This window comes from Babylonia areolata, chromosome 8 (assembly GCF_041734735.1).
Source record: "Babylonia areolata isolate BAREFJ2019XMU chromosome 8, ASM4173473v1, whole genome shotgun sequence".
Taxonomy (NCBI): domain Eukaryota; kingdom Metazoa; phylum Mollusca; class Gastropoda; order Neogastropoda; family Buccinidae; genus Babylonia; species Babylonia areolata.
In genome coordinates this window covers 49,716,901-49,724,400 of record NC_134883.1, presented here as the reverse complement: position 1 = coordinate 49,724,400, position 7,500 = coordinate 49,716,901, and positions in this window count along the sequence as shown.

Here is a 7,500-nt window from a genome sequence, read left to right as displayed (position 1 = left end):
CAGACTGTTCTACAGAGCACAGTTATACAACAGACTGTTCTACAGACCACAGTTATACAGCAGACTGTTCTACAGACCACAGTTATACAACAGACTGTTCTACAGACCACAGTTCTACAGCAGACTGTTCTACAGAGCACAGTTCTACAGCAGACTGTTCTACAGACCACAGTTCTACAGCAGACTGTTCTACAGACCACAGTTCTACAACACACTGTTCTACAGACCACAGTTCTACAGCAGACTGTTCTACAGACCACAGTTCTACAACAGACTGTTCTACAGACCACAGTTATACGCAGACTGTTGTATAGTCCACAGTTCTACAGCAGACTGTTCTACAGACCACAGTTATACAACAGACTGTTCTACAGACCGCAGTTGCAGACTAAACTGTTCTACAGAGCACAGATATACAGCACACTGCTCTACAGAGCACAGACGTACAACAGACCACAGCTGATTTAGACAGCATTTTGTTTCTAAAAACACCAAAGTGTGTGGAGTACGTAATGTTCCCATGGGGGGAGGCGTGTCCACACATTACCATACAATACACCATACGATACATTAATCGCCCCCCGGGGGAGGGGTGTGTGTGTGTGTGGGGGGGGGGGGGGTAAAATGAGAGGCGGGTACCTCACCACAACACAGCGGTTGTGAAACCAAAAGGGTGGGCGGATCACAGAGGTGGCATGGGGGTCAAAATGTGTGTAGGTGTGGGTGCTTGGGGGGGGGGGGGGAGAGGGGGCAGGGGGGGGGAGGAGAGGGTGAGGGGGGTCACGGACTTGGTAGGGGCTTGGGGCAGGGCAGGGGAGGGCACGGGGGGAGCGGGGGGGATGACCTTGGCGGTTGTACATCGTAACCGGCCGGTGTTACGTTGACAGCTTGAGGTCCTCGTAACTGGAATCCGCCATTTCCGCCTCTTACATATCTCGCATTCCGCTCTCCCTCCCACGCACGTACGCACGCACGCATAGACGCAGACACAGACACACAGACACACACACACACACACACACACACTACACACGCGCATGACAGCACAGCGGGTTAACTGGATGGTCTGATCGAATTGCACGTGTGTGTGTGTGTGTGTGTGTGTGTGTGTGTGTGTGTGTGTGTGTGTGTGTGTGTGTGTGTGTGTGTGTGTGGTGGGGGGACAGAGGGGGGGGGGGGAGGCGTGGGGGGGAGTGTGTGACTCTGTGTGTGCTTGATGGTTGTATACATATATCTATATCTATCTGTTTACCTATCTCTCTCTCTCTCTCTCTCTCTGTATATATATATGTGTGTGTGTGCATGCGCGCGCTTTTCAATATCATATTTGAAAGATTTAAACCCAAACCACCGAAAACAAAATGGTTACCAAATCTTTTAAAATGCTGCCGAAGCTCACTCACTCACTCACTCATTCCCTTGACCGCTGGGGTCGTTGGGGGGACATGAGGAAGATGTCATAGCTCGCCACGCCGTTCTGTTGGCAGCTGTCGTGAGGAGATCTGGCATCGTCATTTTGGTCCATTCCTTGACGTTGTCAGACCAGCTTTTTTTCTGCCGCCCCGTCTGCGCCCTCCCTCTACAGTCCCTTGCAGGATGGTTTTGGAGAGGGTGTTATGTCGTATGACGTGACCAAACCATGCCATCTTCCGTCGTTTGACAGTCGCCAGCAGTGGTTCTTGGGGCCCAACAAGGTTACTGACCAGGTTCCGCACATAGTCATTGGTCTTGTGCTCCTTGTAGGAGATGTGTAGTAGTCTCCTCAAGCACTTGGTTTCGAATGCTATTGCCGAAGCTACTTAACTTCAAAAGAAGACATGATCAACAGTTACTCTTCCACTGATTTGAACCACCCTTTTAAGACGAAAACATGTCAGCGAACTCAGATATCGACTAAAGTCCTATTGTTAGCATCCTAAATCCAGGAACCGCATGTTTGAAACGTAATTACTGTTGCATGGCAGTGCTTTCCGTTTCAGTCGTAAATCGTTCGATTTTTTCGTTTGTTTGTTTGTTTTAAACACGCGACTGTTCACCAGTTGTGGTGGATGGACAAGAGCGAATATCTGTATGGCTTGACTAAATCCCTCGTGACTCTTTGTTGATGTAGCCTGAGGGGGCGTGGGGACGGGGAGGGGGAGGGGCAGGGGGAGGGGAGGAATTGGGGAGGGTGGGCTGGTGGCCATAATGACGTTTGTCGGTGACTGAATATTGATCTTCTGCCGCTGATATCGATCTTCCAAACCCCCCCCCCCTCCCTCCCTTCCCCACCCGTTCTCTCTCTCTCATCCCCCCACACCCCCCTCCTCCTCCTCCTCCTCCTCCGACCCTCTGAATATTCTCGTGCTTGTTAAACCCGTCCCGCGCCCCCTTTCCCTTTGGCTCCCGTTGAGAACTCTCGCTTTTGCCTGTACCGTAGTATACACAATTAGCATCCCGCGTTGTCGTTCTGTGCTGGGCGATATTTTTCCTCTATGTGTGTGTGTGTGTGTGTGTGTGTGTGTGTGTGTGTGTGTGTGTGTGTGTGTTGTGTTAATTAACGGTGCCTTAGTTATCAATCACGCTGACGTTGGACTGAACTGTTTTGTTTGCAGCACGAGCCGTGATGCACTGTGACTGTGGTGCCTACTGTACTGTGGTGCGTTGTACTGTGGTGCCTACTGTACTGTGGTGCGTTGTACTGTTTGTACTGTGGTGCCTACTGTACTGTGGTGCCTTGTACTGTTTGTACTGTGGTGCGTTGTACTGTTTGTACTGTGATGCCTACTGTACTGTGGTGCGTTGTACTGTTTGTACTGTGATGCCTACTGTACTGTGGTGCGTTGTACTGTTTGTACTGTGCTGCCTACTGTACTGTGGTGCGTTGTACTGTTTGTACTGTAGTGCCTACTGTACTGTGGTGCGTTGTACTGTTTGTACTGTGCTGCCTACTGTACTGTGGTGCGTTGTACTGTTTGTACTGTGGTGCCTACTGTACTGTGGTACGTTTTACTATTTGTACTGTGTTGCCTACTGTACTGTGGTGTGTTGTACTGTTTGTACTGTGGTGCCTACTGTACTGTGGTGTGTTGTACTGTTTGTACTGTGGTGCCTACTGTACTGTGGTTTCGTTGTACTGTTTGTACTGTGGTACGTTTTACTGTTTGTACTGTGTTGCCTACTGTATTGTGGTGTGTTGTACTGTTTGTACTGTGGTGCCTACTGTACTGTGGTTCGTTGTACTGTTTGTACTATGGTGTGTTGTACTGTTTGTACTGTGGTGCCTACTGTACTGTGGTGGTTGTACTGTTTGTACTGTGGTGCCTACTGTACTGTGGTGTGTTGTACTGTGGTGCGTTGTACTGTGGTGCCTACTGTACTGTGGTGTGTTGTACTGTGGTGCGTTGTACTGTTTGTACTGTGGTGCGTTGTACTGTTTGTACTGTGGTGCCTATTGTACTGTGGGGCGTTGTACTGTTTGTACTGTGGTGCGTTGTACTGTTTCTACTGTGGTGCGTTGTACTGTTTGTACTGTGGTGCCTACTGTACTGTGGTGCGTTGTACTGTTTGTACTGTGGTGCGTTGTACTGTTTGTACTGTGGTGCCTACTGTACTGTGGTGTGTTGTACTGTGGTGGGTTGTACTGTTTGTACTGTGGTGGGTTGTACTGTTTGTACTGTGATGCGTTGTACTGTTTGTACTGTGGTGCCTACTGTACTGTGGTGCGTTGTACTATTTGTACTGTGGTGCCTACTGTACTGTGGTGCGTTGTACTGTTTGTACTGTGTTTCCTACTGTACTGTAGTGTGTTGTACTGTTTGTACTGTGGTGCATACTGTACTGTGGTGTGTTGTACTGTTTGTACTGTGGTGCCTACTGTACTGTGGTGTGTTGTACTGTTTGTACTGTGGTGCCTACTGTACTGTGGTGTGTTGTACTGTGGTGCGTTGTACTGTTTGTACTGTGGTGCCTACTGTACTGTGGTGTGTTGTACTGTTTGTACTGTGATGCGTTGTACTGTTTGTACTGTGGTGCCTACTGTACTGTGGTGTGTTGTACTGTTTGTACTGTGGTGCGTTGTACTGTTTGTACTGTGGTGCCTACTGTACTGTGGTGTGTTGTACTGTGGTGCGTTGTACTGTTTGTACTGTGGTGCCTACTGTACTGTGGTGTGTTGTACTGTTTGTACTGTGGTGTGTTGTACTGTGGTGTGTTGTACTGTTTGTACTGTGGTGCCAACTGTACTGTGGTGTGTTGTACTGTGGTGTGTTGTACTGTGGTGTGTTGTACTGTTTGTACTGTGGTGCCTACTGTACTGTGGTGTGTTGCACTGTGGTGCGTTGTACTGTTTGTACTGTGGTGCCTACTGTACTGTGGTGTGTTGTACTGTTTGTACTGTGGTGTGTTGTACTGTGGTGGGTTGTACTGTTTGTACTGTGGTGCCTACTGTACTGTGGTGGGTTGTACTGTTTGTACTGTGGTGTGTTGTACTGTGATGCGTTGTACTGTTTGTACTGTGGTGCCTACTGTACTGTGGTGTGTTGTACTGTGGTGCGTTGTACTGTTTGTACTGTGGTGCCTACTGTAGTGTTGTGTGTTGTACAGTGTTGTGTCGTGCTTTTTTGTACTGTGTTGCATTGCACTGTACTGCAATGCTGTGTATTATACTGTGGTGCCTTATATAGTACCGTGACGCTGTGTATAATATTGTGGTGCCTTGTATAGTACCGTGACGCTGTGTATTATACTGTGGTGCCTTATATAGTACCGTGACGCTGTGTATAATATTGTGGTGCCTTGCATAGTACGGTGACGCTGTGTATCATATTGTGGTGCCTTGTTTAGTACCTTGTATAATACCGTGACGCTGTGTATCATACTGTGGTGCCTTGTATAGTGCCGTGACGCTGTGTATTATACTGTGGTGCCTTGTATAGTACCGTGACGCTGTGTATTTTACTGTGGTGCCTTATATAGTACCGTGACGCTGTGTATAATATTGTGGTGTCTTGTATAGTACCGTGACGCTGTGTATTATACTGTGGTACCTTGTATAGTACCGTGACGCTGTGTATTACACTGTGGTACCTTGTATAGTACCGCGACGCTGTGTATCATATTGTGGTGCCTTGTATAGTACCGTGACGCTGTGTATTATACTGTGGTACCTTGTATAATACCGTGACGCTGTGTATTATACTGTGGTACCTTGTATAGTACCGTGACGCTGTGTATCATATTGTGGTGCCTTGTATAGTACCGTGACGCTGTGTATTATACTGTGGTACCTTGTATAGTACCGTGACGCTGTGTATCATACTGTTGTACCTTGTATAGTACCGTGACGCTGTGGTGCCTTGTATACTATCGTGACGCTGTGTATTATACTGTGGTACCTTGTATAGTACCGTGACGCTGTGTATCATACTGTGATACCTTGTATAATACCGTGACGCTGTGTATCATACTGTGGTGACTTGTATAGTACCGTGACGCTGTGTATCATATTGTGGTACCTTGTATAGTACCGTGACGCTGTGTATCATACTGTGGTGACTTGTATAGTACTGTGACGCTGTGTATCATATTGTGGTGCCTTGTATAGTACCGTGACGCTGTGTATCATACTGTGGTGACTTGTATAGTACTGTGACGCTGTGTATCATACTGTGATACCTTGTATAGTGCCGTGACGCTGTGTATTATACTGTGATACCTTGTATAGTACCGTGACGCTGTGTATCATACTGTGGTGCCTTGTTTAGTACCGTGACGCTGTGTATTATACTGTGGTGCCTTGTATAGTACCGTGACGCTGTGTATCATATTGTGGTGCCTTGTATAGTACCGTGCGTGACGCTGTGTATCATACTGTGGTGCCTTGTATAGTACCGTGATGCTGTGTATCATATTGTGGTGCCTTGTGTAGTACCGTGACGCTGTGTATCATATTGTGGTGCCTTGTGTAGTACCGTGACGCTGTGTATTATACTGTGGTGTCTTGTATAGTACCGTGATGCTGTGTATCATATTGTGGTGCCTTGTTTAGTACCGTGACGCTGTGTATTATATTGTTGTGCCTTGTGTAGTACCGTGACGCTGTGTATCATACTGTGGTACCTTGTATAGTACCGTGACGCTGTGTATCATACTGTGGTACCTTGTATAGTACCGTGACGCTGTGTATCATACTGTGGTGCCTTATATAGTACCGTGACGCTGTGTATCATACTGTGGTGCCTTGTATAGTACTGTGACGCTGTGTATCATACTGTGGTGCCTTGTATAGTACTGTGACGCTGTGTATCATACTGTGGTGCCTTGTATAGTACTGTGACGCTGTGTATCATACTGTGGTGCCTTGTATAGTACTGTGACGCTGTGTATCATACTGTGGTGCCTTGTATAGTGCCGTGACGCTGTGTATCATACTGTGGTGCCTTGTATAGTGCCGTGACGCTGTGTATTATACTGTGGTGACTTGTATAGTACCGTGACGCTGTGTATTATACTGTGGTGCCTTATATAGTACCGTGACGCTGTGTATCATACTGTGGTGCCTTGTATAGTGCCGTGACGCTGTGTATTATACTGTGGTGCCTTGTATACTATCGTGACGCTGTGTATTATACTGTGGTGCCTTGTATAGTACCGTGACGCTGTGTATTATATTGTGGTGCCTTGTGTAGTACCGTGACGCTGTGTATTATACTGTGGTGCCTTGTATAGTACCGTGACGCTGTGTATTTTACTGTGGTGCCTTATATAGTACCGTGACGCTGTGTATAATATTGTGGTGTCTTGTATAGTACCGTGACGCTGTGTATTATACTGTGGTACCTTGTATAGTACCGTGACGCTGTGTATTACACTGTGGTACCTTGTATAGTACCGCGACGCTGTGTATCATATTGTGGTGCCTTGTATAGTACCGTGACGCTGTGTATTATACTGTGGTACCTTGTATAATACCGTGACGCTGTGTATTATACTGTGGTACCTTGTATAGTACCGTGACGCTGTGTATCATATTGTGGTGCCTTGTATAGTACCGTGACGCTGTGTATTATACTGTGGTACCTTGTATAGTACCGTGACGCTGTGTATCATACTGTTGTACCTTGTATAGTACCGTGACGCTGTGGTGCCTTGTATACTATCGTGACGCTGTGTATTATACTGTGGTACCTTGTATAGTACCGTGACGCTGTGTATCATACTGTGATACCTTGTATAATACCGTGACGCTGTGTATCATACTGTGGTGACTTGTATAGTACCGTGACGCTGTGTATCATATTGTGGTACCTTGTATAGTACCGTGACGCTGTGTATCATACTGTGGTGACTTGTATAGTACTGTGACGCTGTGTATCATATTGTGGTGCCTTGTATAGTACCGTGACGCTGTGTATCATACTGTGGTGACTTGTATAGTACTGTGACGCTGTGTATCATACTGTGATACCTTGTATAGTGCCGTGACGCTGTGTATTATACTGTGATACCTTGTATAGTACC